This window comes from Panthera leo, chromosome B3, assembly GCF_018350215.1.
Source record: "Panthera leo isolate Ple1 chromosome B3, P.leo_Ple1_pat1.1, whole genome shotgun sequence".
In the NCBI taxonomy this organism is placed as follows: domain Eukaryota; kingdom Metazoa; phylum Chordata; class Mammalia; order Carnivora; family Felidae; genus Panthera; species Panthera leo.
The window spans coordinates 113,687,678-113,714,724 of NC_056684.1; the positions used below are offsets into that span (position 1 = coordinate 113,687,678).

General features: G+C 41.8%; 1 protein-coding gene across 2 annotated transcripts in view; it reads left to right on the forward strand.

Moving 5' to 3' along the window:
- Positions 1–27,047, forward strand: part of RAD51B (RAD51 paralog B) — a 640,959-nt gene that overhangs the window by 520,133 nt on the left and 93,779 nt on the right. The window lies entirely within an intron of this gene.

Below are 27,047 nucleotides of genomic sequence, written 5' to 3' on the forward strand. Positions count from 1 at the left end.
TCCATCTCTAAAAGGTGAATGATCATTTTACTTAGCTGGTGTTTGTTGAGGACTAGATAATTTGTGTACAAATTAAATAGTGATGGTGCTTTTTCTTGAGGTTAGTATGTTTGAAAACTGTAGGCCAGACAGATTCTGCCACATGATTAAACCATTCCCCAGACCCTAGTTGTTTGTGCATTAACTCCTAAACCAGTAGGTTCCAGTACTGAAGGATGCTAGAGAGACCCCCAAAAGGATGATAGCTCTCTCAGAGCTCCCTATCTAGGGTTTCTATCCTGGCCTCAAGTAAGATTTCCCCACCTTCCATCCAGAAAGGTTACTTTCTACCCTGTTCTTAATCTTCTCTTTTTACTCTGAAGGAAGCGACACCACAGTCTGACCCCTTTGCTCAAATATTTCATAATTAGGGAACTTATTTTTCCCAGTGTCTAACAGCAGCTTTACTCTCTTGTGTAGACCAGGTTCTAGCATGACCTCTCCCACAAGCAGGAGGAGGAAGAAGACAGGGTGATTGTTATGATTTGCTGGATGGGGCAAAATTCAGAACCCAGATTTGCCCATCTTGCTGATTATATTACAATCCAAGTTATTAACTAAAGAGGCATGAAATATCACGCTGGTGGTCCTTTCTGGGGGAGGTGGCAGGGAGTTGTTGCCCTTTACCTGCATTAGGTAAATTGGCTCTCTTTCAAGGAGTCAGGAATCATCAGAAACAGACCTGAGCCTTTGCCTGTTCCAGACCTAACTTTCCAAGTGCCCTCGGTTACAGACCAGAGGGTTCTTCTTGGTTTGCTTGGGACTGTGTAAATAACATTCCAGCTTGATGATTGAGTCAGCCATGTTCTGAGAAGATGGAGCTGCTTGTTTTCATTTAGGGAAACATTCTTAAGTTTTCAGGCCCTGGCGTGCTCATTACCTCAGTGATACCTTTTCCCCGATGATTCAAGTATCCTGGGTTCTGAATCCATTACTTCTCTTTTCAGTGGAACATATCCAAGGATGTTCCTGTGGAACCTAATGACCTTTGGTTTGTACCCTATGTTATAAATTATGTTAAATAGACCCTGTTTGCAGCTATCAGGGATATCATTAAGGATTGTCAAGCACTACTACCTGCATTCTTATTTGAGGAAGCAAAAGTCCTTGTGAATCAGTGTTAAATCCATTCATTTTCATGGATCTTTAACTCCTCTCCTTGACAATGTGTAGTTTATCTCTCTTTTAGGTTTTAGATGTCATACATCGATTTTGTGATGTAGTCTATTGTATGTGGAATCATGGATTCCAGGCTCCCAGATCCTGTTTTTACCAATTCTAGCTAGCATTTATTAGTAAATAAAGAAGCTAGATCCATATTTTTCTTTTCCTTTTGTTTTAATAAATTAACCAGTCATTTCCATGTTTTTAATGTCAACAGGAAGTGGCTGGTAGGACAAATGCTATTATTTTATGTCTCTTTAGTAACTGCAGAGTTTTGGTGGCCCTCGGTTCTTGGCTCATGAGGTCAAATACAAGCTACTAGTCACAAGAACGAGGAGCACAGCATGGATGGATCAGTGACAGTCTATCAACTCATATCCTATCAAATGAGTCAGTGGTGTTATCTTAATCTACAAAGAACAACATGTTACTTTCATTGCTGATCAATCAAGAGCAGAGTTAAATGCTTTTGGATGATGTTTTCACACACAAATTAGTAAAATATGTACATAAAACAGTAAAATATAATAAAATGCTGTAGCAAAGTAAAATATGACCAGCATTAAAATGGCCAACCCAGGCAAGAGAACTTATACTTAATCAATCTCTAGAAATGTGCATGCCTTTGGGGACCAGTCCTTCAATTTGTGGCCTAATAACTAGGATAAAATTTGATATAGAAAACATCTCTCTCTCTCTGATGAACTTATATTGCATTAGTAGAAGGTGTGCATTATGAGACACTGAGCCTTTCCTGTAGTCTTACTTCATGACAAAGTAGAGAAGCCATATGAAGATAAACCTTTTCTGGGATCTGTGCACAAAACAGTGGCTTAAAGTAGTCTTTAAGGCAATTGTTCCAAATAGTACTTCCTTAAAACACTACTTAGTAGGGGAACATGCTTAGATCATTCTAGCGTTGGCAGGTCTATGGAACACCAACCACTAGGAGAAGATACCAGGCATAGCTCTCCCAACCCCCACCAAAGCACAGAGGCCACTACACCAAGGGATCAAGGACACGGAATGAGGATTATGTTTTATCCCGTTTCTATGACATTGAGCTCTACACCAGGGCTCTTGAATGTGAGGCTTAGTCTGAGATCACAGGGCTGGAAGGAGGTCAGGTCAAACTGAGCAGCTCTTCGAGCCGATTAAACCAAGAGCTGAATTGTAAAGTCCAAGGGAAGGAGTCCTCCCTGGCTGATTATTTTCTTTACACCCTGGAAACTTTGTAAAATTATATAACCAAAAAAGAAATCTCCTTATCAGGGCACAAGCCGAGTTAATTCTCTTGTTTATTCTGCTTCAGTGTTTGCAAAAACCCTCTTAAGAAACTGGGAAACATTTTCTTTTGGACTAATTTAGTTTTTTTTCCATTTGACTTTTATTTACTCTTTTTCGAGTCTGCTTCAATCCTGCCCCACCCTTTTTGCAACATTTTTATTCTTACCAAAGACATATCTTTAAAGTAGAATTAAAGTGGCTTCTACTAGGTTTTTTTTCTCTTTTAGTATTTTGAGTTGGTTTTTTTTTTTTTAAATAATCAAAAATATGTTTCTGGTCCACCATGTACATGGCATGGGGATGCAAAGAAGGAGAAGACACAGTTCCTGCCTTCAAGGTCCTTCTGGTCTCGTATGAGAGCTGATACATGTGTGAACACTCATAAACAATCAAAACGAAGTGCAGGAGTCCAAGAACAAACTAATATCGAAGTACTGTCACAAGGCAGTGTTTGATTTGTTACCTAATAAGTGGTGAAAATGGTACCTGCTTTGAATCCAGAGCAAGGTAAACTCATCAGAGGCACATTAGTCTTTTTAGAAGGTGGTGGGGCTTGAGTATCACTTTAAATCAGTATTTCTCAAGCCTGGCTGCACTTTAGACTCATCACGGGAGCATTTACAAAATACCAACACCAGAACCCCACCCTGACCAATTAAATCAAAATCTGTGCCGATGGGGCTGGGCACAACTATTTATTTGTAAAGCTCTCTCAAGTGGATTCTACTGTGCAGCCAAGGCTGAAAACCGGCGCCTTAAATAGATAGATGTCTGTTACAGAGAAAAGAAAGGGAAGATTTGGGGTGAAGAGGAACAGCAAAAGAAAGCAAATCACACATTCAGAAGGCACAGGTTGGGTTTGGCCCTGTCACAAGAGCAGAGGGTCTGTGCCCTCATTCACTTGACACCTCATTCACTAGTCACCATGTAAGATGCCAGAGATTCAAAATAGGAGTAAGTTGATGCCCTGAAGTTGTTCACAGTCTACTGGGGAAAGAGGTGAACATGTGAATGGTACATGCCGCAGGGCATGATGAGTTCGTTGAGCTTGGAGGAGAGGGCGGGCCCCACTGCAGAGAAGGTTCTGTGGGGGTTGTTGAGGCCACAGCATGCACAACGGATGGGCTGAGACCTTCCTTCAGGAGGCGCTTGCAGTGACCACGCGGGCTGCCATGAGGGGCTGCAAAAGCTGAAGTAAGGGTGCTAATACTTGAAAAGAAGATGAAAAACTTGATGAAATGTTCATACTATTTCTCATCAAATCATCATGAAGTCCATTCCTACAAACCACATATGGGGATTATACAAATTTTTCAGTGCCCTGGAAGAAGTAATGAAGTAAATTAATCCCAACTAAAGCTTCACACCCTCTTGATGAAATATTATGACTCTCATTTCAACGAACGGGGAAGAGGTGACTTATTCATATAGGAGGCTTATTTAAAAGGATTTTATAATAATATTTTCATCCTTTATTTAGCAGTCACCTGGAAGTTAAAGAACACTTGAGGAAGGGGCACCTGGGTGGCTCAGTCAGTTAAGTGTCCGACTCTCAGTTTCCCCTCAGGTCATGATCTCATGGTTTCATGAGTTGGAGCCCTCTACACTGACAGTGTGGAGCCTGCTTGGGATTCTCTCTCTCTCTCTCTCTCTGCCCTTCCTCTGCTCATGCTGTCTCTCTCTCAAAATAAGTAAACTTAAAAAAAAATAAAGAAGAACACTTGGGGGAAGAGCCTAAAGTACCCAGTAAATTGTTGACAAGACCAATAATACTACTCAGGCTCCTGATCCCTACTGGAATCCTTAGGTTTTCCTCAAGGTCCCAGGTTGTTTTGCATCTTGGAAGTATTTCGTGTCCCCTTCCTGGTGATATAATTCTTCTCTCAGTATCCATTTTGTGTTTTAAAAGACTCAAACACCATCGCTGTGAAGACTTCCTGACACCCAGCCTTAATCAGCCCCCTTTCCCTCAGTTTTGCCCACTGCAAACTGCACTTAGTACTTGTCTCTGTTCTTGCATGAGTGAAACCCAGATTGCCAACCCCTTGAGCGCTGTGACTGAATCTTATTTGTGTACCCTCAGAGGCAGAACAATGCTTGACACTTATACATTCAATACATTTATTTTGAAAATCAGAGAGAGAGAGAGAGAAACTCCTATCTATGCATGAACCCGGTCTTAAGGAAGAAAGCCATATAGCTTATTTGGAATCACTCTTCCCCATAAGAATTGAGTTATGCAGCTTAATAGTTCCCTTAAAGTGCCAGTGTTTGTCAGTTAAAAAGGTTGGCATCAGACCTTGACGATTATAGCAGATACTTATAAAGAAGTGCTGTACAAAGACTGAATATAGGAATATCTTTTTGTGGAACCAGCCTGCTGGGGGCTCTGGGAGAGTGGTAGCCAGGCTTCCTTTGAAATCCTAGTTGGAATATTCCACTGTGTAAGCAAACCAGAGCCCTAAACACGGACCCAGACTGAGTGAGGGAGAGGGGTTCCACAGCTGCTTTAAGGGAACAGGCAGCATGGGGTCTTTGGCTGAGGGAAAGGATAAGAAATCTTTGTTGCCATCTTCCACAAGTCATGAGTTCTGCTATCTGTGCTTGGATAGGCTTATTGGAGGGCTGACTAACTAAAGAGATGAGAAATCTTTTCTCCCAGATAAGGTGAAGTGTAGGTTTGGGGCAAGAATGTCACGCATACAATCGTATTCACCCAGAGAAAGACATTGAAGAGGATGTTTTACCTCATGGAATCAGTTTTATGTCTCACTACTTGCAGATTCCTCCAGAGGAACTCAGGCTTAGTTGCCCTCACTCAAAAATGAGTGAAATGGTTATTCATTTCTCGTTGTAAAATGGTTCCAGGTCATTGTGTTTGTTCTATTTCTATCTCAGCCTGTCTGCTGTTTTTAGGCAAGGAGGACATGGAGGGCAGGAGGCGCGCGCATGTGCGTGTGTGTGCGTGTGCGTGTGTGTGTGTGTGTGTGTGTGTATCCAACCAGAGGAGAGGTTTGGCTGCAGGGGTGGGAGAAATTTCTTTTTAAGCATAAATGTCTGCAGAAATAGCAAAAGGAACATAGAATCCCAGCCAGGTACATCGCCTTGGGTATAAATGTTCCATCCCTTTTCAGAGCTGCTCAAGTGTGAAATCTAACCCCTGCCCACACTCTTCCATCAGAAGTGCTCTAACAGGTATTGAACAGATTGGGAAAATGTACAAAAGCCGAACCCAGAATGGTGACTTTTAAAAGGACTCTTTTTTTTCAGGTCACCAGGCAAATATATTAAAATCTGAGGAAATCCTACCTGAAATTATGCAGTAACAGCAAATGAATGCAGTGAGCTAAGACTCAGAGCATAAAGACAAGCTCCATCTGAGAAAGGACAACATAGACACCCAAGGGGACACTTCCTGGTTCTGTCTCCACATTTAAGATAGGAATATCAATGCCTCTCCCACCCACCTACAAAAAAACCCAAACTTCATTGGACTCCCTCTGGAAAAACTCAATGTACTCAAAAATATCACTACCTCTGAATGGGCTCAAGTAGATAAACTTTCCCTTGAAGGGGTTCCATTGGAAATTGACAGTTATAAATTCATTAGTACAGTTGCTGCCATGTTTCTGATGGGGGTCTCCCTTGGCCATGATAGACAATGTACCTTTGCTGAGGGGCAAAGTCAGTTTTTCCTAGGAGATTTTGAGCCACATGGAGTCAAGAAAAATCAAAATCAAAATCAAAACAAAACAAGGCGGGAGACCATCATGGGGTTTTTAATGTCATTTTTTAGCAAGTGGAGTTACAAAATTAAGTGTTATCATCATTTCAAAAAGGAAAAGCTACTTGCACACCAAAAAAAAAAAAAAATAGAAAAGACATTATCTATGAATAAAGAATAGTACTGTAAATCAAATATATTTGCTTTCATGGAGGAATTACCACATGCCCTTCTCTCTTTGAGGATCACCATCTCTGACCAACAGGGGCTGAGTGACTGATCCACTCGCAGAGTGTTTAGGCGTCTTTCCCTTTACTGAGCCACTCATCTTACCAGTATTTTATCACCTCTGTCATTCTCCTCTAGCTCTGACTAGTTTTATTTTTACACACTGTCTGGTACCAAATCCCCTTATGCAGTGACCCTTCCAGCTCTAACTCCCTAAGTAAGTAAACCAGGGCAAATATGTGAATGAGAGATTTCCAGAGAAATCTCAGCTGTTGCAGGAAGTGAAAGAGACATAGGGCTTTGGAACCAAACTGAAGACCTTGTTGTCGGCTAGGGAAGAGAAGTGTTTTCAGTTGGGAAACAACATAGGAAATAGCTATGAGATCTCTTGGACAAGGCAGTGACCTGGGAGTCAAGGACACTGAAATGCATTTGGCTCATTTGAGAATGAAGGTTGGACAGGATGTTGTATTTTGGCTTTGGTTAGCTATGACTGAGAAGAAAATGGGGCAACATCTTTGGTTAGGAAAAGCAAAGGGGAGAGAAGAATTTAAGAGCTACATAAACTATGAACTGATTTACAAATGAACCAGTGCTTTCACTTAGAACAAAGGCATTTAGGATACAACAATGTTCCATCTGAGATTGCCTCCTAGAGATGATCTTATCCAATGATGTTCAACTACAGCAAGCTTAAAAATCACAGGTGTTTGTTAATGATGCTTCCTAGGCCCTGCCCCAGTGACCCTTCAGCAAGAGCAAGCACTTCCGGTGATTCTCACAAGGGTGGTCCTCAGAACCACACTGTATTCTAGCCATTTCATTTTACAGATGGGGGTAAGCAATTTGAGGTTAAGTGATTTATTCAGGGTTACACAAGTAATAAGTGGCAGAAATGGAACTGGAATTAAATTCTCCTAATTCCTAATCTGTTGCTATTTTCACTTTACTGTGCTGACTTTTAATAGGAAAACTTTGGGCAAAAATGTCCCCTAGCCCAATCAAATTACTGGGTTTGCAGGCAAAGTGGTATTTATATCCTCTAAAACTTTCAGTGGCTTATAAAGAGGTTCTACAGAATTCTGCAAAAAAAAAAAAAATACATATATATATATATGTATATATATATATACATATATATATACATATATATATATAAAGGCATCATCCCACCCCACATTGCGATGAATTACCAGATGAAAGTCAGCATTTTAAGCTCTTTGGTCCAGACATGTGAATACTTGACTTTTTCTGAGTTGGACTTCACAGTGAGTGTGGACTTCCCAGCTGAATGACTCTTTATAGACAACATCCTGCAAACAAGGCTGTCTTCTCTGCCCCTCTCCCACAAATGGTCACTTGTGCTCATGGAGGGTCACCCTTAGTCTTGAGCTTCATGTTGCCTATCTCATAGGCTAAAGGCATATGATGGCTTGGGAAGCTTGGAGTTTTCTGGTCTTTTGTTTGCCTGGTCTTCTTGGCATGAGAGAAGCTTTGTGATTATCATATTTTTTAACCTTTTCATCTTTATTTTGCGAAAGTCAAAGTGGAACAGAGGGAAGGAGGCAGCCATGTAGAGACCTGTTTCCTGCCATCTCAGGGTCCCACAGTTTGGTAGTGAAGAGCATCCTTGCTCAGACCCAGTGCTCCAGTCAACACTAATGTAAAGCCCTTTTCATTGTCTCAGAAGGGAAGGGGGTTAGTCTTTATTGCTTACTGATGGTTGCAGGCATCATGTTTGATCTTTTTACATGCATTATTTGCACTGACCCAACAAGCCTTTAACATAGATGGTATAGTCTCCTTTTTACAAATAGAGAAACTGAGCAAAGAGGATAAATAACTTGTATTCAGTAGTAGTATCAAGATTTGAAACCAAGTCTGTTTAACTTCCAGGCCTAAGTCTTTTTGCTATACCATGTCCTCTGAGATGTAGGCACTTTTTCTTTTTTTTTAATTTAGGAATCAAATGAAGTGCTGGAAAGTGAGGCCTTGCCTTAGTGATGATTCTTCTGGCTTGCAATGAATGGTCCTTATTATCTTCCTCGCCAGTTTTTCCCCAAGGATGACTGGATCTAGAATGTCATTTAGCTTACCTCCAAAGCTTACTGAATTACATATTAGAACAGCACCTCCCACCCTGGGGCCAGGGACATTAGGAAGGCGATGATGAGCTGCTTCTTGCTTTCTTTCCTCTTGCTCTTGCCATTATTTGGCTGAGAAATCCTCCTGGCATGTGACTGTGATTCAGTACTGCTCCTTGCCCTGTCTGTGTGTGTGATTTGAATAGCACAGTTTGTCACACATGTGGCTGAAGCAGATCCAGCTTGGAGAATTCGTCATGTGGTTGCTGTTGCCAGGGGAGTATGCTCGCTCAAGCGGTGCACTGCCCGGGCCTGTGGTCTCTGCTTCTCCCCAGGGTCCGCTGTGGCTAAGAGGGTCATAACATGGTACAATGCTGGTTTGTGTTTCAACCTGATTGGGGCAGTAGGTGCGGTGGGGCTTCAGACCCTTCCAAAATTGTAATGGCTTTCGAAATTAGGTGTAGGGGGATGGGAAGCAGACAAAGGATTTACACGATGGAGGTGTGAGGAAAAACAAATCAAATATACCTCTAGAATTGTTTGAATTTGGTAAGTCTGATTATGTTATCATAACATTTTATGATATGCTAAACATTATCTAATGCATGATTGGTTGTCAACTGCCATATAAATGATTGAGCTTTCCTAATTTCTGCTGCTGTAAATAATTTGGAATTTTCAGTTACCATAGAATTGACGTATTCAGTCTTTCCTTCCCTCAACCTTCCTCCTGCCTTGTTGCTCTTCCCTCCACACTTTCTCCCTGCCTCCCACCCCATAACCTTCCATGGATTTTTAAATCAATGGCCCCTGGCAACTGCCTTTGAGTTCAAATGTTTGAAGCAGACATTTTCCACAGAGGGTATCTTTCTGAAAGTTTCCCTTCTTGACTTGGCAGAGCTTAAGAATTCTGGCATCTAGGACAAAGAGCATGTGTGCTTGAGTCTTGGACCCTTGTTTTATTGTTACCAAAGGGACTATGATTTTGAGAACACCTTTAGAGAGCCAAGCTACAGTGGCTGTACCCCACCGCCTACTTGCTGAATCCTTAACTCAGAATTGGCAAGGAGAGATTGAGCTGGGATTATGATCCGTGACTCTAAGTAACAGAATTCTCTGAATGTCAAACCTCTAGAACGTGGTTCATTGTTATAAACCTTAAAAAGTAAAAAAAAAAAAAAAAAAAAAAAAAAAAAAGTTAGAACAGAGGCACCTGGTATATCTGGGAAGCATTAAGAACATATCACCCAAAGCCCCTACAGCCCTGGATTTCTCATTTCTCTGCTCTGTCTACCTAACCATTTACTGAGAGTTTCCTTCATGCCGACTACTCTGCTAAGTGCATTCTGGGCATTTTCTTGTTCAAGCCTCACAACTACCCTATGAGCCATATATTTCTAGGCATCCTTCATAGATGAGTACATTGAAGTTTATAAACTTCAAAAAAATTGCTCTGAATCACATGACTTCTAAGGATCCCCTATCCCCTATGAACATACATACACTCCCTCCCCTGCATTCCTGGGTTCTTAACTCTTATCATATAGTGAGTCCCACGTTAAAGTAAGGTTATTAATGCCTGCTGCTTGGAATTACTTGCAGAAATTTTCTCCATTTAACCACTGTGGTGTGGCCACCTTCAGTGGTTGCACTAGGTGGAATGCTTCTCTCAAAGAGTGCAATGAGTCATTGCCTTGAGAGAGCTTTTTCTATCTCTGTTAAGTAATCGTCAGTTATTTACTGTAACAATGTTGTTCTGTGTGACAACAGAATACCCCTGAGGAAGAATGAGCTACATGGGACATGGTCCTCTGAATCTTCCCATTTAGTCAGGGGAAGTATTGGTCCTTCCTCTCTCAACTTCCAAGTTCTGGCCTTTCCAGCCAGCATCTTTTCCATGTTCTGGGTTTGGCTTCAATGTCTTGTATTTATTATCAAAGCAGAAAGAAAAGGTCTCTGTGGAGTCTTGCCCACAGTGGGGACAGACCTGTGCCTACCCATTGCTGGTCTCCTCAAGTGAGAACCTGCAGGGCCCTGGAGGTACCGTGGTGCACCCTGTAGAGATATCTCTTCCTCATGGATGATGCAGAATGACATATAAATGATATTTATACCTTTATTCTCTCCTTGCAAAGTCCCTTTCCCCACGTAGTAATCAATTTCATGGTTTACCTTTAACTTTTTTTCAAAGTTGTGTGTTCTTCTTTGAGAGTATTATCCCAGCACCCTAATGAAGATTCAGTCAGTGTCCCTTGGAATGGGAAACTCTGGCAGTTCTATGTTCTCTAACAGGGTTGTAAGCATCTAACCTTTCAATAGCCTCCCTATACCAAGCTGCTCTCCCTTATTTATAGCTATTTGTAGAGTATTCTCTCCATAAATACTCTGCTATACTGACCATGCACTGGAGTATTAGGCTCTTCTTTGTGACTGATCTCCATTTCCTACTTATGACCCCATCCTGGCACTAGCCTTACCTTTTTATACCTCCCTCTTCCCTTTTCTCATTTAGACTTTGCTCCAAGATCCCTGTGATTGGCTTTGCTCAGAATCTTAGCATTTGATCCTGTTGGCTTGAGAAGGCCAGTCTGGCTCAGGAACCACCACTAATCTCAGTTTAAATTAAACAGCAGGCATTTCTACCAAAATCTTTTGTTGTCTCTGGGACCCCCGTGCATAGGAGGTCTCATTACATGTTGTGTAATTTTGTCCAAAGGCCAAGTATTTTCAAAGAAAACCCACTGAAATAAGTTGGCTAAATGACTGCTACAGCATCTGTGAAGTCTTGGTCACTTTTTTCATCTTCAAAAAATCTAATATTTTTCCTCAATTAAGAGATGGTATATGTTACAGCTTAAAATCTTTACAATAAATCTTCTAAAAACTGTAATTATAGTAATAGTCCTTTGTGTATGCTCTAACCATAGACATAGATCCTCTTACAACTCTTGTATTTTCATCTAGACTAGACCATTAAGTTTTCTTTGTATTGGCCACTCCCTTTTCCTTCCATCCTTCCCTCCTCTTTTTCTACCTTCAAATCTTTTCTGGGTAGATAGGTGTGCCAAATTCTGGGAATATGAGGTCAAAGCCCAGTTTCCTGCCTTGAAGAACCGTAGCAGAAGGAGAATACATATTTGAGAGAGAAAGACATACAAATACATACAGGAAGGTTTTGAGGGAATTGTGACAGAGTATAGTGTGGGCATCACTATTAGTTAGGATGGTCAGCATTCTTAGCAGGGAAAGCCTGATCAGGGAAGGATTCAGAGGAGATTATAATGTTTGAAGTAACACTTGGACAGTGTATCAGGATTTACCAGAAGATGGGTAAGGAGGCTGATAAAACAATATGAACAAAGGCTTTGGGGTGGGAACTGTAAATGGTCCTTCTTTAGTGCTACTGAGGAGGGTTATGAGCGTCTGTACAATGGGTAGGTGTGGAGAAATGGAGTCTGTATATAAAGGCAAAGCAAAGAAAGGTAGGAGAAATCAGACTTGACCCTGAAGGCTCTCAGAAGTCCCATTGAGAGACTCTCAGCCGGGCTATGACATCAGGTCTGTATGTTACAATGCTCTCTCAGGCAGAAGTTTACCATATGGGTTTGAAATAGGATGCAGGGAAATGAGGACCTGAACCAAAGCAGTGGCCACTGAGATGGAGAAGAAGGAAGAGATATGAGATGGTCAGGAGGCAAGGTCAGTAGCACTTAAGCCCAGAGAGAGAGGATCTGGAAGGTGGGGTTGTTTCTGATGTGAGTAGATGAGGTTATCACCCACTGAATGGGCTAGTGCAGGAGAATGAGCAGGCCTGGGAGGGAGAGAAGAGCTGGCCTTGCTTTATGTGATAGTGTGGCTGCTTCCACTCTTCCTCCCAGACCTCAATGAGTGCTATCAGCGATTAGCTTGGAGATCAGAAGAGATTTCTTATAATTGTGCAGAATCTTGAGTCAAAATTTTCTCCTTCCCTATACACGCCCCCCCACCATTGCTTCCAGACCATCATTCTCTTCTCCACCCTCAGCACTATTTCCTACTTTTAGAACCTGACTTCTACAAAAAGACAATGGTCATCAGAATGTGTGAAAAATGAAGTTTGGAAACACCTGCAGGGGAAAGAGAAAGGTGTAAACTATTTGCATGAAGCCTCTGAGCTCAGAGAGGAGAAGGCCCTATTATCCATAGAAGGCCTTATTATCCATCCACTGTGTCTTCGTCTCCAGTGAATTCTGGCAAATTTAAAGTCCAAGCGTGTGGAACACTAACTAATTTGGAGGACCACCAGTTTACGCTTCAAGGTTTTCTAAAAGATCCCCATTTACAAATTGGGGATCAGGAATCTATTCCTTAGTGGGCCATGCCAGTCAATTGCTTCTTTGCTCAGATCCCCTCCCTGCCTTTCCCCTGCTCTACTTGGTACCACAGGGAACTGATCCTGCAATCTGTATTTCCCAGGCTCCCTTTCCATTGATTTTACTTAGTTTGGGGCCCTGGAGAGAGGGTAGAGGGCAGAAGTATGGGAGAAGCCATGTATTTCTGCCTCCCTCTCTCTGCTTCCAGTGGTGTCTCAGGCAGTAACACTAGTTACATTTGTGTGGTTCCAGCTCCACAAAGAGCTGGAGTTGGGCAGTTTCATTCTCTGAGCTCTAGTAACAGCACCTCTTCCCTTGCTCCTCCAGCTCTAAAGATGATGATGGCTTCCTACTGCTGCCAGTGTCTGGGTTGCCTCACTGCCCCTGTTTTCCTTTCGGCTCTTCCAACACATTTGTAACTAGTTTCCAACATTAAATTCTCTCTCTTAAACTACATGGGATGAGTCCTGTTTGTCTGATGGACTTTGGTACACTCTATGTAAGCTCTGTGGTTGGCACATGGTTAATATGAGAACCCAAATACTTTCTATTGCCCCTGTTCCCCAAAGAGCTCTTCTGCCTACCATGATTCTCCAGCCCCGAGAGTTGGGTTCCTGGGCCGAGTTGTCTTGGAGGGCAAACATTTTGTTCAGTGCTTCCTGAATGGCATGAGAAAAGGAGTTCTCTTGGCCCTGTCTCCTTCCTGTGGGATTTTCCAAAACTTTCCACTTGTATCTAAGCTCAGGAAACATTTTAATGGCTGGAAATATGCTTGGGGGGGGGGGGGTTGAAATCAACAGAATCTCCTCTATAAGAGGTGTGTTGAAATGTTCTGGGGTCTGTACATACACATCAAGACCCTGGTCCTCCCTTGTTGAACGTATGGCAGACTCCCATCCTTTAATGAGTTCACATGGTGGCAGAGAAGTTGGCAACTTCTGAATGTAATGATGACATGGAGCAGAGGAGTAGCTCCAAAGGCCAGAATTCTCTCCAGGAGGGCAAGGATGCTCAATGGTTAGCTGTGTATTTGGATTCTAATTCCGATTCACCTCAGATTCTATGAGGAGAATTCTTTGGCCAACAATAGTTGTAAGATTGGTCTAAATCATAATAAATCTTTTCTAAGGCCACTATTACCAATTAAGTAATGTTCCAGTTTGAGCATTCTGAGATTCTGAGACAATAGGCATTATCCAACTGCAGAGTACATTACTGATTTTCTTCAAACAGGCCGTGGCTTCACTTTGCTATATTGACCGCATTTCATAACAACTTTCGGAAGGGTCTCTTGGGAAATGAAGATAATTGTTGTCTTAAAGCATTCATCAGAGAAAAGTAGAAGTGAAGGAGCTGTACTTGTGTACCTTGTCAGATCCTTCAGTATTGAACCAAGAAGTAAAAAAAGTAACCATCATATCTAGTCTTTGGGGGCAAAACCCCAGAAATTGCTAAGAGACTCTTACATGCTCCATCACTCCAGGGAACAACAGAAACCCCATCCTTTGGAGAATAACTCCGAATCTAATCACATATTGATTTATTTGGGCTGTGTCTAGGAAGTCACCCCAATTTTTTTAGCACAGGAACCAGTAACAAGGACACTTACATGGTTATCTGATGATGCACAAAACTTCATATACCTTGGGGTCAGATACATGTTTTATATAGAAGAGTAGGAATGTAATGAAAAGGGAGCAGGTGGTGTGCACCAGTGTGAATAGTTTCTAGTGTTTCTGAAATGTCCAGCATTGTATGGCATTGTTACTCTTCCTCCTAACTAAGTTTCTTCCATTAGCCTACAAGGGAGCCAATGGAATAAATTATAGCCCCAGAAATAATATGAGAGGACTTGTTCATCTGAACACCTCAAAAAGCTAAGATGATTTTTTTTTTATCATGTCAGAGATTAAAATTAACTCATGGATTCTGGCATATAACATACATATCATACATACATAAGCCTACAGTATTCACCTCCAAGTAGCTAGAAAGAAGAGATTCTCCACTGTGAAAAAAGATAATGATATTTTAGAATTAAGTTCTAACTTTGTCTCTAATTAGATATGTGATCTTAGGCAAACAACTATGAGTTGTAGGTGTCTCTTCTACAAAATAGTTAATGATCCAGAAGAAGAAACAATGTCATGTTATACCTCATTTACTATTTTGTACAATGAAAATATTCTTCACTGTTTATGGTAGGGCTTGCCACGTCATTTGTTTGTGCTAACTATAGGATGCAACCCTAGCCCTTGGCTCAGGTATTTATTTGGCCAATGACTTCCTCCTGTAATGCTTTCTGACCAGAGGACAGAGGAATACCTCTTGGAATTCTCCTGCAGAGCTTGTTAAAAATTCAGATTCCTTGGCCTTCCCAGACTAAATCGGTAGTGCCAGGGGTAGACCTAGGAATCTGCATCTTGACACATTTTCCAGGTGATTCTTGGGCAACACTAGAGTCTGAGATCCACTGCCAACCAACAACATATGTGTACTCTGTGATGTGGGTTGCCTTAACTCTGCTTGCCGTCTGCATTTAGTTTGTAGTCTGGGTCTTAGCTCTGGGCCTACTACTGGCTAATTTGGTTACACCTTTTCATCTCTCTAGGACTGTTTCCTTATTTATAAAATGTGGGAGCTAGAATTCTTGAGTTCTAACAATCCATGAAAATAGTTTGAGGGTACCTGGGTGGCTCAGTCAGTTGAGTCTCCAGCTCTTGATTTCAGCTCGGGTCATGATCTCACAGTTTTGTGAGTTTGAGCCCTGAGTCAGGTTCTGTGCTGATGGCTCAGAACCTGCTTGGGATTCTCTGTCTCCCTTTCTCTCTGCCCCTCCCCCACTTGCACTCTCTCTCTCTCTCTCTCTCTCTCTCTCTCAAAATAAATAAACAGTGACCTGTAAGAGTTACTGAACCTACCTTACCAAATACTATTCCTTTTTTTTTTTTTTAAGTTTTTAATGTTTATTTATTTTGAGAGAGAGAGAGCAAGTGAGCATGCTTGAGGGAGGGGCAGAGAGAGAGGGAGATGCAGAATCTGAAGCAGGCTCCAGGGTCTGAGCTAACAGCTCGAGCTGTGAGATCATGACCTGAGCCAAAGTCAGAGAGAGGCTTAACCGACTGAGCCACCTGGGTGCCCCACCAAATCCTATCTCTTGAAAGCCTACTATGTGCTGGGCATTGTTTAACTTCTACATGTGCTTTATTTATTCTGTAACCTATGATATCCATACTATCATTCATACTTGACACTTTAAGGAACTGAGGCTTGGAAAAGTGAAGTAACTTGTCCAAGACTATTTAATTAATAAGTGGAGCTGTAGTGGAGTGGGATTAAACTGAAGTCATAAACATGTGAAGAATCGCCTGGGTTCCTTTGCCCCAAAGCTTCTAAAGGCCCAGGGCTTGTCCGGCATGCCGCTCATTCACCCTATGTTCCACTCTCCCAGTGGAGGAGGCTGGTTTTGGTTTCCTTAGATGTTTACTTGGCCTCTTGCTTAAGCATTTGCTTTTCCTATTCAATAACAGTGAAAGGACCAAAAAAAAAAAAAAGAAAGAAAAAGAAAAAAACTCCTAGGGCTGGAAACATTTTGTTTCCTACAAAAAGAATATTTTGCAGCCAGCTCTGCGGTTGAAAGTATTTTTCCTGTGGTCTGGGGATGGGTTGGATCCCATCTCTTCTTGGCCAGTGTCTGAGAACTCAGCCTGTGGCTTCCCATCAAGTCGGTGCACAGTATGCTGCATTTTTTAAACGAGTGTCTAGTGATGTTGAGTGGAGCACAAGTGGACCGAGAGTCTGTTTGGGTGTATAAGAATGTGTACATGTACCTCTGGCATTCTCAGGGCAGAGAGAACCTGGGAGTGGTTGTCCACACGCTGTACATATCAACATAGCTTTTACGTTTTCATCACTCACGCGACAACCAAACAAATTCAGATGCTGACCAAATGAGAGGAGAGTGATATGTGAGCCTTGTGTAGATTTCGCAAGGAATGAGAAAGCCAAGGAATCTGAGATTTTGCTCTGTCACGTTTCTTTCCATCTTCAAATGTTCAAAACTAAGACATGGGGCTAGTTTGATTAGATGACGGGGTGGCCTGATGGTAATTCAGAAAATGGGAATTCTGAAGTCTGCCTCCATCCTGGCCACTGCAGAATTTAAGACACTGACCTTTGCCCGCCTTACATAAGTCTTTTCTCAAGGACCACATTTTCCAAAAACGCAAAGTTGTTTAAAAAAAAAAAAAAGCTGTGTCCTTCAAATAATAAAAGCTCTTCTAGTAAAAGATGAATTTTGAACATTCAAATAGAGTGCACAGATAAGTATTCCTAGTGCTAAGTACCTTTTCTTTACTCATAATTTAGTATTTACTTATCATTGAGATGTTTCCAGTAAGATTTTGTACTGTGTGGTAATGCCTAGAACCTTCCAGCCTGACTTCCTTTGTTCGTGCTATACCTGCCTGGAATGTCCTTCACTTGAAGAAACCCTACTTTTTCTGCGTGGCCTGGCCTTGATGATACCATTTTTTTTTTTTTTTACATTCTTCTCAACCACCATGAAAAAGTGGCTCTATGGGTTTCCTTTGTACAGGGTTGTAAGTGCAATTACCTGCTGCCATTTCCCTCTATGTTAGGTGTTCAGCTGAATTAGAAGGCAGGGCTGACTCACTCCTAAAAATCCCAGCAGAGAGCAGATGCCCAACATGTATTTGTCGACCTAAAGGAAAGAAACGTCTCCAAAAATAAGCTACTATTTGTGACTTCAGAATTCTCCTGTATAAGTCCTCTATGTAGCTTTCCATCTGGAGACATGTTTTGGAAGTCAAAGCATCATAGCATCCAAGGAGAAAAGTTATAGTCACTGCATTTTGGGGCATTGTTTGAAGAAACAAGCAAATTCCAGGCGTGGAAGGAGTTATGAATCTTTTTGTTTGTACATTTTAGTGGAGGGAAATGTTAGGGAAGATTTGAAAAGCTATTGGAATAGAAATTAAACTATCAAGAGTGTTTCATTTTAGAGAGGCAGGGATTGAGATGGATAGACCCCATGCCCATATTGAGCATTGGTGGCATTGGCTACAGGGTTGCACCTACCCTAAGATCAGAAACTGGCCCATCCAAGTCAGCCCGTGGGAAAGAATCACCACAGGGAGATCAGGGTTCACCAGTGGGGAAAAGCTGGCATTTGCTCCATTTCGTCACATAAGGCAGTGGAACTATTCTCACGGTAGGGTTTGGGGTGGGGTTGGGGTAGTGGTGGTGAATTTAGTAAACCAGTTTTCCGATGACGGGGATGTTTCTGTTTTTACCCCTTAACAATGAGACAACAACCCAAATAACAGATCCCTCAGTACGTTGAAATGCCAAGGCTAAATGAACTGGTGGAACTTTGTGGCTTTGGCTCTTGGCTTACAGGCGTATCCATGCATTGGGGCCATGGCTTGGCAGTAGACAAAGCGGCTGTGTGGGTCCTCAGGGAGCTCTCTCTGGCTCTGTGGTTTTCTTTGATATGCAATTGAACTTTGGCAAATTTTTCCTCTCAAGTCTGTGTTTATGAGGTCCAGAGGTAGGCAGAGACCCTCATTATGGAGCCTAAAGCCAACAGCAAACTAGAACTACAGGATGTCCTCCCACATTCACACTCTGCTTGTAGGCTACAGAGCTGGCCCACAGGCTTACAACAAAGGGACAAGTCAGGGAAAGAGACTGCTGACTTGTCTTCCCAGCTTCACAAGGTTCTGAGCTTCACACGGCTCTAAGCACATCTATCAAGTGCTTAAACATTTACCATTATATATGCAATTATCCATTTAATTATCACACTTCTGTAAGGCAGCTACTATTATTCCCATTTTACAGGTGAGGGAACTAAGGCACAAAGAGGTTAAGTAATTGTTAGTTGTTGTTGTTCCTAATTATTATTCACAAGGTTAAGGTATACCTCTGCAGATATATCTTAAAATCAACTGGCTTTCCTGAATCCCTACTTCCTCCTTCTGTATCACTGGGCCACAGATCATAAAATTACTGGCTTTAGTATACTTAGCATTCTTAATTGTGGACTCACCTTAAATTGTAACTAGGTTTTGGCCATTTTCAAGTCATATTATTCTTATATTGGAAAATCTATAATTAGGACTTTTCCAAAGTCATGAATAGGTATAAAGAAAGTGATAAATTTGGTCAACAAGTAGGATCACCCATCCTACTAAATTTGCACAGTAGAGAGAAAGCCATGTGGTATTGGGCTGAGAAGAATATAAGAAATTGGAGGCGGGGGAGTGGGGAGAAATTGGAGGTGGGGATCAAGCCATCAAGATCAAGCCAATGGACTCCAGAGAGCCTGAGACAAGACTCAGCACCATGGTTTGCATCTAGGCTATGGCTATGCACCTTCTTTTCTACCTATTTCTGTAGGAAAGAGCCTTTGCTCTTTCTACAACTGCCCTAGGGAATGCTGGTAGTAACATTAACAGCTGCCATTTTTTGTGACCAGCACATGATGAGAGCTACACAAAGATTTTCTTTACAATATACTCGGAGGTGGGTTTTTACAATAACACCATGAAGTGGGCATGATTACCTTGATTTTACAGATAGGAAAATAGGCTCAGAGAGGTTAAAAAATGTTCTGAAGCTTAAAACACTTAATAAATGATAGAAAAAGAACTCAAACTCAGGTCTGTTCAACTCTAAAGTGACTTTTAACCGCTAGATTGTTTAGCTTCATAAAGGTCATGGTAGACATCTGGTATTTTTGTTTGCCCTTGATCTCTTACCCCTTCTTTTAATACCTGCACCCTGATTTTCTTATAAGAAAATGCACCTCTTCAATTTTAAGCCTGGATTATCTAGATAGGACTGATTGTACTCACTGTCTAGAGGTCTGACCAAAGGAAGAATCACATACCATTTCTATGGAGATTGGTTTGCAGTAATCAGTTAACTCAAGCTAAGTCGATTAGAGTAAACCCAGGACTTTGCTGGAACAGATGGAGTTGCTAAATTGGTAGAATATAAGCCTGGAGCTCCTGGTGGCCATTTTGGATACTGTACAAAGGGAACACACTTGAGAATGTCAGTGAAGTCAACCCAGAGGGAAACAAAACCAAGAGATTGAGAAAATGTTCCATGGGGAAGAAGGGTAAGTTCTGAAGTCATCATTTGAGGCCCTGGATCCAACTGTGCCTCAGGTCAATTACCCCTGAACATTCCAATTACGTAAGCCAGTAAGTTTCCTTTTTTGTTTAGTCTCAGTTGCATTGCTGTGCCTTACAACAGAAAGAGCACCGAATAGCATACACATTGGATGCTCATAGTTATGTACAAATGTGAAGCCAGAAAATTTTAATGATGAGAAACTTTATTATTAAATTGGTGTTTATATCCTCCTATTAGGTAGAGACCAGTTATGATTAAGTTTTTTAATGTTTATTTATTTTGAGAGCGAGAGAGAAAGCACGTGCATATGAGCAGGGGAGGGGCAGAGAAAGAGGTAGGGAGAGAGAATCCCAAGCAGGCTCTGTGCTGTAAGTGAGGAGCCCAACACTGGGTTCGATGTCATGAACCTCAAAATCATGACCTGAGCTGAAATCAAGAGTTGGATGCTCAAATGACTGAGCCACCCAGGTACCCCCAAGACCAGTTATGATTATTCAGGTTCATCTTCCTCCTTTCTCGGTGATTCCATCCTTGGCTTTTTCTCTTCCTCCCTTTATGTTTGCTCTTTTCCTCCTTCATTTTCTTATGGCCTTTTCATTATTCACCTCCACTACTGTAGAGAGAAAAAAAGCATGAAACTTGTATTAAACAGCTTTACTGGTTTATAAGGCTCTTTGAAAAGTTTCAGATAAAAAGTGACTTAAAAGCAATTAAAAAATCATTTTTGGGTTTTAGTTAGCTGTGTCTTATTTGCCACATATTAAGCTTTATGAAAGTCCTTGATGTCATTTCTTCCATGGCAGAAGTACAACCTTTTCTGGTTTAGTCTCACTTAATCATTAATGATGGGCTGTAAAATATTCTTTCCAGTTCAAAAGTGGCATCAAATAAGTAACTAAGATGCCATTAGTAATAATTTTGGAAATGTGGTCATTTAGCAAGCTGGCATTTACTGAACATGTACCATGTACTGGACTAGGCTCTGGAAAAAGCAAAGGAGAATAAAACATAGTTTTCAAAATCTAGCTGGATCGGCAGGCCTAGGAACCACTGACCATAATGTAGTGTGATGGGCAGAAAGATAGTAAAAACATTTCACAACTAGTTCTGCATAGGAAGGAACTAGGCAGAACAGATGCCAGGTTTGGGGGAAGCGGGTTCTGGAGCTACCCCCTCCCACTGTGCCAAGCAGTAATGCCTTAGTTTCTGGATGCTGTAGGAGGGTCCTACACTGGCAAAGCAAGGGGGCCCTTGGGGACCTTAGGAACAGCAGCTATTTGGCAAATGGTATGGCAGTATTTCAGTATTTTAACAACTGGAATGGGTTGAGTAAGCCTGGGAGTCATTTGATAATCAAGGCCTCATAATGGAGGCAAAGAGAGGGGTGACTTTACATAGAGGAGTTGACATTTGAGCTGGGCTTTAACAGAGTTCATTCAGGGAAGAGAGAACAGTCCCTAAAATGTTAAGGTGTGCCTGCCATGTTTTAATCAGCAGAATCAGGTTGAGTGATCAGGAGGGAGAGGGGAGAGGAGAGACTGGAGCAGTGAGTTGGCCCAGGTTGGGAAGGAGCCACAAAAGAGTTTGAAAAATAGACCATAGGGAGCTAAGCATGGATTTCAGGAGGTTATAAATGTGGTAGGACTTTTGGGTTATATACAGGAGTCTTGCTTGCCTGATGGAGAGAGAAAATCCAGTTTAAGATTATGGAGCTATATGAGCTATATACTCTACCAGGATACCACTGATCTGGGAAAGCTAGAAGCACAGGCATTTAAACCACAAAAGCCTTGGACCGTTGTTCACCCTAAAGCAAGGAGCTGGGAAGCAAGTATTTTTCAGCATATGTCCTCTTCTGGATTCCTGAGGCCTTCTGGGTTACTTCAAAGCTGTCCATGTAGTTTCTTAGGAGCAGGGCCCTCATCATATACATCTTTGTTTTCCCTACTGTCTAACTCAGTACCTGGGACATAGGAGGTTCTCAGTAAATATTTGTTGAATTAGTATAACATTAAATAATTCATTCAGCTCTAAGTAACCATTGCTTATACTTATTGTAAATACACTGGCTTTATGTAATTACACAGTGTGTCTGCCCTTTTTAGGTCCTGTATTTTCATTCTGGCATGATCTGCTTTCAGTGGCATTCAGCTAAAGTCTGTGCCTGCTCAACAGAAAGCTTTTGGCGACAATGAATCGCATATCCTGGCTCGATTGCTCCTGAGTGTGACACAACATTCACCCTCTCTTTAACTTGACTGATCCTACCTGTATGTTTCCTACCTGTATGTTGTTTATTTATTCTGAAACAGGAAACATACAAGTAATACATATTTGTGGAAAAATAACCAAGCAATATAGAGTAATACAGAGTAGGAGGGAAAATCTTCCAGAGGTGTATAGTCTTCTAGACTGTCTCTATGCATATGAAAATATGTGTGTGCTCACAATACCTAATGTTCTCTAATCTGCTTTCTAAACCATCCTTACCTCATGGATAATCTTGCCATGTAAGTATAGTTACCGATCTTTTTTTTCCTAGCAGCATAGTATTCTATGGTGTGGATATAACAGAAATGCAGTCAAGAGGATGATGACACTAAGACGAATGAAATACTGTGTTTCTTAAACTCCAAATACTTTAGGTGTTTTTGTTTTTAATTACTTAAAGAAACAAATAACTGATCCAAACTAAAAAAATAGCAATCTGCAGCTTCACTTCAGAAATAATTGGTTTAAGTCCATTATTATTGTAGGCATGCTTTGCTTCATTGTTAACCTCATCTAACCCCTTCTACCTGGGAACCCCAAAGAGCATAGTAAACATTGTACAAATACTCCATAAAAGTTGTTCTGTACTGGTCTGGACTTCATGGATCTTTAAATATATGTTGTTTTAAAATGTCTTTTATTAGGGCCCACCTTAATTGGTCTTCTCTCTTGATCCTGATTTTAAAGGGGAAGATGGCCCAGGAAACCTCTCGGGTCTCACCAAATAATCTAAGCCCAGAACAATGAGATTCCTTCAGGCCCATCTCCCAAGCCATCCCTGAGATCACACTCTCTCATCATGGGACTTCTGAGTCTGAGATTCTGTAGCTGTGCACCAGAGGACTGAGGTCTCCTGGCTCTTGTGTTGCCGAACCTGGCTTTTGTTTCCGTTTTTTTGCTTTCATTCTCTTTTGCCACCTTTCTTCCAGTTTTTGTAGAGTCTTGGCTGGCTTCCTCCTAAGGATGGATCTGCCTGCCAGTGTGTTCAGGAATCTGCAGTGTCATTAGAGTGGTTACCTCTAATTGGTTCTTCTTTGCTGTGTTAGAACTCTGCCCTGAGCGCTAAGAAAACTCTTCAGTGTGTGGGCTCTTGTCTCTGTGAAAAAAGCTTTTGTCCTGTAATCATTAGGCAGAGCTCTAGTTTACTTCTAAAACATGATTAAATCCTTGGGAAGGAGGGGGAAAAAATAGAGGGCTGTTATTTAAGATGGGTACCCTGAGGGAACAAAGGAGAGGCTTTTCACATTGTTGTGTCTCCTAATTGGGCCAAGCCAAGGTTGCTGTGTGTCATTCCAGAAAGCAGTTCCCTGCCTGGTGGGAGGACAGGAGCACAGGGGTGACAAATTGAAGCTGACGTTGGAAGGCATGGGACCAGAATTCAAGACTTTTTAAGGCCAGATCTTCTGAACTTGCCTCCTGTCCCACCTCTGAAGGGCCCTGGGGGAGAGAAGAGAGCTTAGACCCCCACACTCTGCTCTGTAGTTCCCGACATAAAGAGTTTCCCTCACCCAGAATTACTGGGAAGGGGCTGGTTTGCTTTATTCCACATAACTCTATATTGCTTGAATTATTTATAGGGAACATGTGTTATTTATATAATCGGAAAAAATAAAACTATATTCATAGTGTGGGCAGGGGTAAAGAAAGAGAAAGTCAGTTGTTTAGTGGAACTGGCAAATGGTCCCATAGTGCAGTAAGGTCAACATTAAGAATAAAAAGCGCTAGTGGGATTATGATACTTTAAAAGGCCCCTAAAAATTCTGAGCAGGACTAATCCTTAGTATGGTGACAAAAAAAGGGAAGACTTTAACAAGCCCCCCCCCACCTCCTTCCTTTGGGGGCTCAGTGTCAGACCATACGGGACCCTACAAAAGGCCTTGTCCAGACTTCCCACCCCAGTGAACATCTTATGTTGGACAGCTTTCTGACCTCTTTCATGGTAAATATTCTTCTGTATTCCCAGCTTCAAGGTCTGGCCTTTGAGGTAAGATTATCTTCTGACTCATTCTAGAGAATATGGTCTGCCTGATAGTACATTTGTGCATTAACTGGGGAGGCTTTCTGGAGATACAATTTAGTCCAAGTATATGGTTCTATTAAGAATTTCAGACCTGAGGGGCGCTTGGGTGGCTCAGTCGGTTAAGCGTCCAACTCTTGGTTTTGGCTCAGGTCATGATCTCTCACTCTTCTGAGTTGGAGCCCCACATGGGCTCTGTGCTGACAGCGTGGAACCTGCTTGAGATTCTCCCTCTTTCTCTGTCCTTCCCCCACTTGCAGTCTTTCTGGCTCTTTCAAAAGAAATAAAGGAACTTGGGGTGCCTAGGTGGCTCAGTTGATTAGGTGTCTGACTCTTGGTTTCTGCTCAGGTCATGATCTCATGGTTTGTGAGTTTGAGCTCTGCATTGGGATCTGTGCTGACAGCATGGAGCCTGCTTGACATTCTCTCTCTCTCTCTCTCTCTCTCTGCCCCTCCCCTGCTCACTTTCTCTGTCTCTGTCTCAAAAATAAATAAAGTTAAAAAAAAAACTGAAAGAAAGAAAGAAAGAAAGAAAGAAAGAAAGAAAGAAACTAAAAAAAAAAAGCATTTCAGATCCTAACAAGTCAATGAAGGGAGGACGATTTTGACTAGGGACCTTCTGTCACCCTCTAATCAGGCCCCATATATGGCTGCCTGGTGAGCTCCCTTGTTCTTGGGCTTCTATACATAAAAGTTCTAGGTATGGGCAGCCAGACACTCCCCTATATTAATCAAATTAATGCTTGACCTATGCCTCAGTTTTCTCATTGGTTAAATGGGCATAATAGTAGTATTTACCTCATAAGGTTGGTATGAGAATTGCATGTCTTACAACAGTGCCCGGCACATAGCAAGAGCTTAATTAATAATTGTTAGCTCTTATCACTGTTATAACTCCAAGCCCACCACGAGTTCTGATGTTTGAAGTAAGCCCCAAATGGAAACTTGGTGGGTTCCCAAAGAAATAGGGCAGTTTTTAAACTCTAACTTACAAACAATCTGGTTTCTATCAAGCTCTTCTTACCAAGCTCTTTCTCAAGTTCTTCTCCTGCAAATCCGTATTTTTTGAATTATTTCAGTCTATGAGCCTATTTCTTTGAGCTAAAGATACCTTAATTCTTCAACAATACTCAAAAACTGAGTCACTCTGTATTTATAGATAGTGTAAAATTTAGACACAGTCACAGTAAAAATAATGAAAATGCAAAGACTAAACTGACTGGTCCCCAGTTATGCCCTGACAACACCAAAGAGAGTTAGTGAATAAAGTTCCAGCTCTCTTCCATCTTAATGAGCTCGTTGCAAGAACCAGTTCAAACTAGATTTAGTCGAAGCCCTAAAGGAAAGGATGGGAATGATATTCCGCTGTCTCTCTGTTACACTCTTAAACTCATTGGCAATCCTGTCTCGTGTTTCCTCCTTGTCCCCTGCCCTTTTTTTCACTGGAGGAGGGCTTTAGGGAAATAGTAAGAATGCTGCAGTAACAGAGGGAATTAATTTGACCGTGCTCTGAAGAAAGAGTGTGTTGATTTCCCACTAGCAATAGTCTCTCCACCCATCAGAGCAGAGCCAGGGATGTGGTACATTACACAAACCAGTCCCACTTGACCAGCTGTTTTTGGATATGTCAAGCCCAGAGTTCGGCCTCTTTACATAGAAACATGTTGCCTTCCTCGAATCAATTCCTGTGAGACGAGAGAAAATCCCGTGTGGCCCAAGCATGATGTAACAGGGATGTGTGCTTCAGAATTCAAGACACACCCTCGCAGTTCCTGGCATCTTTTTACCATAATAATCACACAGCCACAGTCTTGCTTCTGTGACCTTTGCAGGCCAGAGCTGCCTTACCTCGGCTGTATTTCTGAGCGGGCCTGGACAGGAAGATCCAGCTCTGCTTCCTACGGTCCTGTGGACGGGGCTGGGAAGTCAGGCCTGCCTTGCTGCATGTTCAGAGAGCTTAGCATTTAGATCAGGGCAGACTTCTTGTGCATCTTTTTTTTTTTTTCCTGGTCATTTTTATACTTCTGATTTAGTGTACAGAAAGGCGACAGGTCTTTGTCACTTGAAATTGCCTATAAGAGTATTTGGTTGGGGGCACAGGGTGAGTGGCTCAGGCAGTTAAGCGTCCGACTTTGGCCTAGGTCATGATCTCACGGTTATGAGTTCAAGCTCTGCATCGGGCTCTGTGCTGACAGCTCAGAGCTTGGAGCCTGCTTCAGATTCTGTGTCTCCCTCTCTCTCACTGCCCTCCCCCACTCGCACTCTGTCTCTCTCTTTCTCAAAATTTAAACATTAAAAAAAAATTTTTTTAAAGAGTATTTAGTTGCTTCAGTAGGAGCTAGATTGAAACGTCCGAATCCAGATAACAATGAAACCAGCTCATTGCTACCTAAGTATGAGTGATACTTCCATTAACTTTTGATTTTTTTTAATGTTTATTTACTCTTGAGAGAGTGAGGCAGAGAGAGAGGGGGAGGCACAGAATCTGAAGCAGGCTCCAGGCTCTGTCTGAGCTGTCAGCCGGGACTCAGGAACTCACAAACTGGGATATCATGACCTGAGCCGAAGTCCAACGCTTAACTGACTGACCCACCCAGACTCCCCTAACTTTTCATTTTTTTAAGTTAAAAATAAAGTTTAAATATGGTATTTGATGGCCGTGAACTTGCTAGTGATACAAACAGTTCTTACTTCTTCCTTTAGCAAAACCCAAT